Here is a 10,239-nt window from a genome sequence, read left to right as displayed (position 1 = left end):
CTGAATTCTAGCTTATTGTGGTAATAATTTGCTATGATTTAACATACGTTTTCATGGGAGTTGTAGTCAACATTTACCTACTTACCAACAACCAAACATTTCAATAATAAAAACACTGGACAGGTACATGGTGAAGAATGGCCACAGCTGTTGTTTTAGTATTAATTAACTATCATATCAATCAGAACTGTACCATTACTAATAACCATTCAGTACATACTTTTCCAGCCAGCCCCTGGATCAGTTCTCCACAGTGGGCCTCCTTAAAGGATCAAGAAGCATTAATTTCCCGCCTGTTTACTACCAAGCCAGGGTGGGTGGAAGGGATCTCAAAGCCAATCCTCTTTCAACAATGAGCCCTGCATTGCAAGGCCACCCGTATATATTTTGCGCCTTTTTGATAAGCCACGCCCCCTTTTTAAATCAATCAATCAGGAGACAACGGTTCAAAAATGAACCAATCGGATTTCAGGTAAGTAACGCAATGGAAAAATATTCACTTTTTATGTATAGCCCCATGCCTGAGGAGAGCTTAAATCTCTCACAGTCCAGTTCTGCAACTCAGGAGAATCCGAGGAGAAATATGCTACAATGTTGTGCTTCCCCACACTTACACATTGCATGCAATCATGGTGAGGTATTGTGACAATTGTTCACTTAGCAACAACTTAGCAATAACAATTCTTCACTTAACAATAATGCATTTGTTAAACCACATTGACAAAACTAATGTGATATTTTTACCTTAGTGTGAATTATATTATTGTATTATTATTATTATATTGTTGTGGCACTACGTTGTGTATTTTTTTGACCATCTATTCACCACGTGCCGGTATGAACCTAGTCTACATAACTTTTCAGCTGGTCATAATTTTTTTTATTTTTAGAGGTTTCAAACTATCAGCCTTGTTATTCTGCCTCTTTCTGAAGGGTAACTGAAAATGCCGCTTGGTTGTTAGGGTCACTGACCCTGGCAACCAAAAAACAGACTGTGAAGCTTTGATTTTATTGTTATTCTTGCTTTTGTTTTATCACTTATTCTCTTCTTCAATTCTGGCTTCCAAACTGCTGGATGTTAGGGTAACGAATAGCAACCAGATGGCAGTTACAATTCTAAGCCTGAAAAAAAACAAAAAAATCAATAGATACAAAACAATACAAAAATAAAGAATATATGCAGATTGTCTTAAAATACCTACTACAAACGTCTATTAACATACTATTTTTTATAGTATTCTACCCCCAATAATGCTAACCTAGAGTTAGACAGAAGTACAGAGTAGACATAGAGGCCCTTGTTACTCAGTGGCTAAACTTGCTGGCCTAAATGCATATCCATTTTGATGGCAGTATGTTACAGTATGGATAGGCTTATTGCTCAAGGATACACAACATTTACATTAGAACCTTGAGGTACCTGAACAGTTCCAATGCCAGCAGACAGCACTGGTTCATTACAACTGCCTAAACCATATGAGTGCCAGTATTCCAATTCCGGGGGGATTGGTGATCACTGCTGGTTTTCAGCATTTTGAAAATTAAGCTAAATGTTGTGTTGTAGTGAGGCTACGAGTGCTGACTGATACTGCCCAGCTTTGGAAATGTTTACGTGCATCTAGGAGTTATAGAGGCATCACTGATTGTAAGCTCTTCAGGCAGGGGCCTCATTCCAACTTTGCATTGAAACTCATGTCATGACACCTGTTTACTCTCACTGTTTGATTTATAAAAACACTACCCCTGTCTGTGTACATTAGTGGAGCTATAGCAATAAATACAGTACAATAACCACACATAAAATGAATAGACAGAGCCACTAGGGGGGTTATTTATCAAGGCCCAAATTTATTTCAATATCGGCTGCTACAAACTCCGATCTAACCCGCTTGGGGTTTTAATGCTTATTTATTATTTCATTTTCCCGAAAATTTGCTTTGCGGGAAAAGCTCAGATTTTCACGATTTTTTTGGTAATTTGCCCGGAAATTTTTCAGAGTTTTCAGCTCCAAAAACATCGTGCAATTGCCCGAAACCCCCGACACAACCAAAAATCAATGGGACTGTTCCCATTGACTGTTATGCAACCTTGACAGGTTTGAGATGCCGTGTTTTTATATTCGGGCTTTTTAGCCCTCAGGGTTTAATAAATTCCGAAAAATTTGTGATTTTTTTAAAGTCCGATTTTATAAAAAAAAAAATCACAAACTTTTTCGGATTTCGGGAAATTTCAGGTATTCGGAGCTTAGTAAATAACCCCCTAGGTTAAGAATGTTTTTTCTTTATTAATACATGAATATATTTGGTAAAAATGTGTGTACGTTAATACAAAAAAAGAATTTATATCGGCTCAAGTAGTCCTGCATCTGATTATTGAAAACGGGAAAAAGAAAGGAACAAAAAGTTCTCTAAATGTGCAATAAAATGAAAAGGTTCAGAGAAAGGTGAGGACAATCTTTTGACTCATATGAGCTCACCCTTAGACTCTTTTGACCAAGGTGTATAAGAAACCCCGGGTCCTGCACATGAATTCAATCCCGCAATTTACTCAAACACGGCTTAATATGGAAAAAGCACTCACCGAACGTGCAGGGTGGCCCGGGTGCATCGCCCCGAACCCGTAGCTGGGGTGAGTGAGGAAATGTGCAGAAAAACGGCAAGCACTCCTGGAGCCACTCGTAGGTAAAAAGAGCTTTTATTCAGTCGGTTAAAAACATGGAATCCTGACGCGTTTCGTATCTTACCGATACGTAGTCATGGGCATGACTACGTATCGGTAAGATACGAAACGCGTCAGGATTCCATGTTTTTAACCGACTGAATAAAAGCTCTTTTTACCTACGAGTGGCTCCAGGAGTGCTTGCCGTTTTTCTGCAAAAATGTGTGTACGCACAAGCAGCACACAATAAATCCCCCTGTAAGGCATAAGAAGAACAGCTATAAGACTGATACTGAGAATCAGAATAACAGTAAAATTCTGTGTATGCAGATTCCCCCGGGAGCCTCCAAAATGGATGGACGGATTCTGTTCTCAAGCTAGCTTGGTCATTATCACCTTGACCTTGAGGAAGAACCATCTGATTGGTTATTTGAAAAGTTCTTTGTTTTTCTGTGCTGTGAAGAGATATCTCTATGCTCTCGCAATGGTAACTGCCTTTTCTGCCCGTAAGTTTTTATGTAACGTTCCCAAGTTTATAAAAACTCTATAATTTCTTTGTTCAGGGTTCTGACATTTTGTGAGTTCAGAATCCACCGAACATCTTTTTCCCTCAAGTGGTCTCTGATGCTTGAAGTTCCACAACAATACTATGAAGTGCTATTATTGAAAAAAATGTTGAAAAAATAAAACCATAGGTCTCCTATCTCTTAAATATGTGAATAATAGTACTGCATTATTCACATATTTAAGAGATAAGAGACCTATGGTTTCATTTTTTCAACTGGGGAAAAAATCATTAAAACAAATAGCATATTCATGTCAACTGGTAAAATGACAAAATAATTCATTTAAGGGTAAACGTGCCCTTTAAGCACCGCAGCACAAAGTAGGAATGTTGATGAAATTTAGGAATGATAACTTTTTGCACCATGAGGCTCCCATTGTAGACATGTAGGATACTGTAAGAATAGATCGGTGATAGGTTTATGGTTGCAGAGCTGGTGTGTATGAGCATGATTCGGTAAAACACATGGGGGCAGATTTATCAAAGGGCGAAGTGGAAGTCACTACCGAAAATTCCCCAGAAATCCCATCCGAGGAAATTTTCGAACTAAAAAAATTCGAAATTTGAAGAAATTTTTGGATACTTTGACCATCGAATCATTCGATGGCCAAATTCGATGAAAAAACGTTCGTATTCGATATTCAAATTCGAAGTATTTTAATTCGATGGTCAAATTTCAAAGTATTTTTAACTATGCTAGTGAAATTTCGCTATGAAATGGTCGAGCTGACAAATTAACGTTAGTGAAACTTCGCCGTCTGCAGAGAAGCAACTTTTGTATTTTAGTGAATTAGTGTAGTGGTAGCGAATTTGCTCCTGGCAAAGTAGCGTGAAGTGTGGCAGAAATTTGCCCTTTAGTGCATTTGCCCCATGGAATGAACTGATACCCATCCCTCCAGCTAATAAGCCATTGCTAGATCCAGCGGAGTGCTGTAGTGCAGTGTAACTGGCAAAGGGACCATTCTCATATAGAAGCAGCAATTAAATGTACAGTGTAATTAGCAGGTAAAAACAATAATTCTAAATAGAAAAGAATTGTGAGATGCATTGATAGTCTTTACATTGCTGAAAGTGTTCAGCACAAAGCAGAGGAAGTTTGGTGGCACAAAGAGAGAGATTTAAATAATAAAGCTTTGTTCTGTTGCGCCACAGTATCTCACAGCCCAGTCAGCAGTGCAGATAAAACTCAAGTGGGATCACTTCATCCTGGCAGCTGGGGGGGGGGGGCATATTCATAAACTCCATTCCTTTTAGTGTGCAGGAATACTCTTAGTTTGAGGATGCAATTTTTTTGTGAAACTTCAACCCCCTCCATGCATAGCCGTTGTGACCCCAGCTTTACTGAGAGTACATTTCATTCCTATATGATATATGCTATGCTGTATCCTCCTATATAATAAAGTTGAAGTGTCTCTGCGTCCAGTCCCTGTGTCCGTGGGATTGCGCTACTGCGCATGTGCCCCACGGACCATCTCTGGCGAATGTTTGACTACATATGTTCTAGCGCCCGTTAATTTAACAGGCTTAATGTCTAGTACTAAAATAATTGCTCAGGCATGGCTTGGCAAAAGGCATAAACACAAGGCCAGGTAGCAACCCTACAACTAAGATACCATTAATCCTTATTGGGTTTATTTAATGCCTAAATTATTTTCTAGTAGGCTTAAGGTATGAAGATCCAAATTATGGGAAGATCCGTTATCCGGAGAGCCCCAGGTCCCGAGCATTCTGAACCCAGATCCCATACCTGTATGTATATATACAGTGTTTCAAACACTTGCCATATTTCCAATAAACATTGTGTTTTTCAAAATTTTACTTGTGAGGCAGATTTCTTAATGGTCAAATTGTTCCTTTGGAGGTAACAGTATTAACAGTAATAATTAATTAGGTACATAGAAGAAGAATAGAGCTGACTTTAAAGGGGAAGGAAACCTAGTCGGCGCAAACCCCCCACCCCTCCTCCCGTTGTTGCCCACCCTCCCTCCTCCCCCCTGGCCTACCCGTCCCGCTGGGCAAATGCCCCTAACTTGTTACTTACCCTTCTGTGCAGGTCCAGTCCAGGGAGTTCACCGACGACATCTTCTTCCACGCGATCTTCTTCCTGCTGTGAACGGCACATGCGCAGTAGGATCATATCGCCAGTACGATCTACTGCGCATGCGCGTGACTTTTGGCGCATGCGCAGTAGATCCGTACCGGCGATATGATCCTACTGCGCATGCGCCAAATCGCCGTTCACAGCAGGAAGAAGATTGCGTGGAAGAAGATGTCGTCTGTGAACTCCCTGGACTGGACCTGCGCAGAAGGGTAAGTAGCAAGTTAGGGGCATTTGCCCAGCGGGACGGGTAGGCCAGGGGGGAGGAGGGAGGGTGGGCAACAATGGGAGGGGGGTTTGCGCCGAATAGGTTTCCTTCCCCTTTAAGTTCAGGGTTGGAATGGTGGGTGCAGCGCCGGGGGTCCCTGCACCCCCAAGGAGCCCCTGCCGTGCCCCCACACAGTAGCTGCCTCCACCCACCCTACCCCTTTCCCCAAATTAAATTAATAATTAATTAAATGTAAATTAAACCTTCCTTCAGCACATCAGGGGAGGGAGATCAGCGGCCTGGGAGAGCGCCCACCAGATTTTTTCCCAGTGGGAGGATGCAGTGGGAGAAGAGCTCACACTTACTCATCATTCCATTAACTGATAAAAACATTCCAGTGTTATAGGAAAGAAGGACCACGATCATTTTTGAAGGCATTGCTCACAGAGTGTCTTGGCGCATATGTACATCAGTAATAGAGTGGAATGCCCTCCTAATGAATTATGGGTGCACTTTTACTGATATTCCCATGGGATTTCAATGTGCTGCAACAGAAGAACATTTTCAAGTATTTTGTCACCCATGCGTTCATGCAGCACACAGACTGTGTATTATTATTGCTATTCCAGAGATAAGAGCACTGATTATTAGGGAAATATGTTAATATTGGGAAAGTGTGTGTTACTAATTGTTGTGGGATTATGAAGGGAGGAATTTCATTTTGTAGATATTTTAATGAAAGGGGATTCATTTGTTACATGTAGATAGTATAATATTGAGGGGGAATCGCAGTCAGCATGCAGTTTCTTAGAGAAAGTCAATTTATTTAGAAACTTAAACCCAAAGAAGCTTTTTCCTCAGCAGAAAGTAAATTGACATATAATAAACAGCTTACTTCAGCTTGTGAAAGTCCTTTGGTTTTACAGTGTCCAAAGTAGGCCTGGTCAGTCCACTTGAGGCCAAACAACAAAACCAGCAAATGTTCAATATTAGCAGACTTTCTTCCATAGTCCTTTGCACACAAGGATATCTGTTTTAGTCCTTTCCTTGAGCCTGTAGAAAGACTTCCAGCTCACAGGCTCCAGACACCATTCTCTACACTCAATTGCACCTGTGACTCCTCTTTATGCAGAGTAAAAGTCAGGTGTGTACCTGGGTGGAATGGGAAGGCCCACCCTGTACCTTCCCTCCCATTCCAGAGTCTGGTCCCTGAAAAACTAAGAAAAAAACAGCAACTGGTGTTGCTGCCAAATAACTCCCAGACTCCTTCCCTGAAACACACGCTGCTTAAAGGGACCACAGCCCAAATAATGGAGAAATATACCTCCCGTCAAGGAGCCAACCCTGGTGTCCTCTACAGTAGTAAGGGGAAGACTTTTTTTCAGAAAGTGTAAATTACATTTGATTGTTACCCCCAAAGAATAGTCAGAACAAAATTTCCAAGTTTTAGTTTTGTACCATTTATTTTCCAAGACTCCACCAATAAGTCACAAAATGTCATTAAAAAATTATCTGGATTTACCATTTTTTGTCTGTTGCATTGAGTTATCAAGCACTGCATGCATTTTATCCATTATCCAAACTGATCAAGTGAGTTTGCAAGTTTCTGGTCAATGACAGTTGTAGCAGCTGATACAAAGGCTGACGTAAATAAAACTGATGCCAGAAATACACACCACCATGAATGAGATTAGCTAAATGTGAAACAAATATAAACTCTTTGGGAAAGTGGGAAAACATAATACCTTTCCTTAATGAAAACCTTTTGAACCTTGATACATTAAGGGGCAGATTTATCAAAGGTCCAGTGATAGAGAGATTTTTTTTACCTTGAATGAACTAGATTAACCTAGAAACTAGGTATCTTATTTAACAAAATTCAAACGAATATTACCGACCCGAAAACCCAAATCGAATTTGACCGCAGATCAAAGGCATTCAAATTGAGGTTTTTTTTCCGAAACATCAACATCTCCAAGTGGGTCAATGGACCTCTGCCATTGACTTCTACATGAATTCGGTAGGTTTTAGGTGGTGATCAAATTTGAGTTACTTTCAGGGTAGAGGTATGATAAATGTTGAATTTGAATTCGAGTTTGGATTTTTCCTAATTCGAATTTTTGAGTTTTGACCAAAAATTCAACTTGAAAATTAAATTTCAAATTTACCATTCGAACATCAATAAATCTGCCCCCAAATCTACTCTGTATTTAGTAAATATAACCATAATTTCCTAAACAAACACAGTTATTCAGCTTTCTCTTTGTTAGACACTAGTGCCTGATTCTAAGGGAGAATTTGCACTCATTGCTGGGTGCCCAATGTCTACGGAACAGATTTACTGTCGTTTATACATGTTTTTCAATTACTGAAGGCATTTACATCACACAAAGGTATGTTATATATTGTTGCTTTTATTTCATATGGAATGATACAATAATAACAGGGACATTATGGAGATATGATATGTTACTATTATCAGTGTTAACACAATGATCAGGAGATATTATATTCACTCTCTCAGCTGGTGGCTGGGGAAAGACTGAGAGATTTATGGTGTGAAAGTTTTCTTTTCTTTCCTGAAGGTGTTTGCAAATTGATTTAGACGTATAATGACAGCACTGTGTTTTGGTATTATGACAGGAGGCAATTATCATATGTTGAATTTAAAGATCTCAAATGTTTGACACAACACAGCACTCAAAAATTATATATATCGTTTTGTGATTCGATTGTTCTCGATTAATCATGGTTACAAAAACAGGAAAGATGAAAGCAGGATTGTTCTTTTGGGGTTTAGGGGCACCAAACACTGAATTTAAAGGGATTCTGTCATAATTTTTATGATGCAGTTTGTATTTCTAAACGACACTGTTTACACTGCAAATAATTCACTCTACCATATAAAATGTCATCCCTGAACCAGCAAGTGTATTTTTTTAGTTCTAATATTGGCATGTAGGCGGCCATCTGAGGTCATTTTGCCTGGTCATGTGCTTTCAGAAAGCGCCAGCACTTTAGGATGGAACTGCTTTCTGGAAGGCTGTTGTTTCTCATATTCAGTGTAACTGAATGTGTCTCAGTGGGACTTGGATTTTACTATTGAGTGTTGTTCTTAGATCTACCAGGGAGCTGTTATCTGTTAACTTCCCATTGTTCTACTGATGGGCTGCTGGGGATGATATCACTCCAATTTGCAGTACAGCAGTAAAGAGTGACTGAAGTTTATCATAGCACAAGTCACATGACTGGGAGCAGCTGGAAAACTGACAATATGTCTAGCCCCATGTCAGATTTCAAAATCAAATATAAAAAAATCTTTTTGCTCTTTTGAGAAACAGATTTCAGTGCAGGAGTCTGCTGGAGCAGCACTATTAATTGACGTATTTTGAAAAAAACATGTTTTCCCATGACAGGATCCATTTAAGCCACAGTACACTGTGATTATATGGAATGTTTGGTGTTGGGCCTATTTATCACATACCAGGGATCATGGATCAGTATCAGTACATCAAAATAATTGAAGAGGTCATGTTGCCTTATGCCTAAGAGGAAACGCCCTTGAAATGGATGTTTCAACAAAACAACTCACCAGTAAACAATTAACATCTAGGTTCCAGACCAAAAAGTAGCAGGGCTGAACTCTGGCAAGTTGTATGATGTGTTGGTGGTACTCCTGCAGGGTATCCTGTGGTGATACCCTAATAGATCAATGTGATAGAAAGGAGGTAATTGCAGGAAGTCCACGGCAGCAAGCTGAGTCTGCAAGTGTATCTTTATTGGGGTAGTGAACAGCACACTGTGTGCACTGTGTGCTGTTCACTACCCCAATAAAGATACACTTGCAGACTCAGCTTGCTGCCGTGGACTTCCTGCAATTACCTCCTTTCTATCACATTGATCTATTAGGTTCCAGACCAACAAGACTGATGTTATGGAGTTCAACTATAAGTATAAGATCAATTTCAACCTACATTTCTTATAGGGCATTAGTATACATGAATATTCTTTCTGGGAAATATCTCAATCCCGCTATTATTTTTTTTGTTTACAGAAACTAATAACCTCCTTCTAGCCGTTAACGTGCTCACCCTTTTTATCCGATTACCTGGGTTTATATACCCCAGGTCCCACGCTCCTGGGTTTACAACACTTTTCATTCAATACATAGAGGTTTAGGAAAAGCCGCACTCACCAAGGTAGACGAGTGGCCCGGGTGCATCGCCCTGAACCCGTAGCTGTAGGTGATGTGCATTCGAAACCATAAATACTGGCAAGCACTCCGCAGTTAACTCGTAGGGTAAAATCATTCAAGTTTATTTCAGCAGATTAAATACATTTCAATCCTGACACGTTTCATATCAAAGATATGTAGTCATACGTATCTTTGATACGAAACGCGTCAGGATTGAAATGTTTTTGACTGCGGAGTGCTTGCCAGTATTTATGGTGACGTTATGGAGTGGCCAGCTCAATCAACAGACCTTAATCCAATAGAACACTTGTGGGGTGACATCAAAAATGTCAGCAATTGTTTAAATTGAGGACCAAAAAAATGAGAGATCAGTGTGTCCCAATTTATGCAGGGCTCCTCCAACAGCCTATAAACTTTTTTCATTTTTGGTTTTACTTTCTGTAAAGGAATAACAGAAAAACACTCCTGCAGTGGGTGGGGTACCCATGGGTTACCCGCAAAAACCTGCGGTACCC

General features: G+C 39.9%; 1 long non-coding RNA gene across 1 annotated transcript; it reads right to left on the bottom strand.

Annotated features, from left to right (window-relative positions):
- Window positions 1–312: 312 nt before the first annotated feature.
- LOC121399312 lies at window positions 313–8,099 on the bottom strand. Its single transcript, XR_005964904.1, has 2 exons — window positions 6,425–8,099; window positions 313–1,122 (listed from the first exon to the last, which is right to left on the bottom strand). It is a non-coding gene; the product is annotated as an uncharacterized LOC121399312 (long non-coding RNA).
- Between the last annotated feature and the right edge of the window lie 2,140 nt (window positions 8,100–10,239).

This window comes from Xenopus laevis, chromosome 1S (assembly GCF_017654675.1).
Source record: "Xenopus laevis strain J_2021 chromosome 1S, Xenopus_laevis_v10.1, whole genome shotgun sequence".
In the NCBI taxonomy this organism is placed as follows: domain Eukaryota; kingdom Metazoa; phylum Chordata; class Amphibia; order Anura; family Pipidae; genus Xenopus; species Xenopus laevis.
The sequence above is the reverse complement of the archived record's forward strand: the minus strand, read 5'-3'. Positions and strand labels throughout refer to the sequence as shown.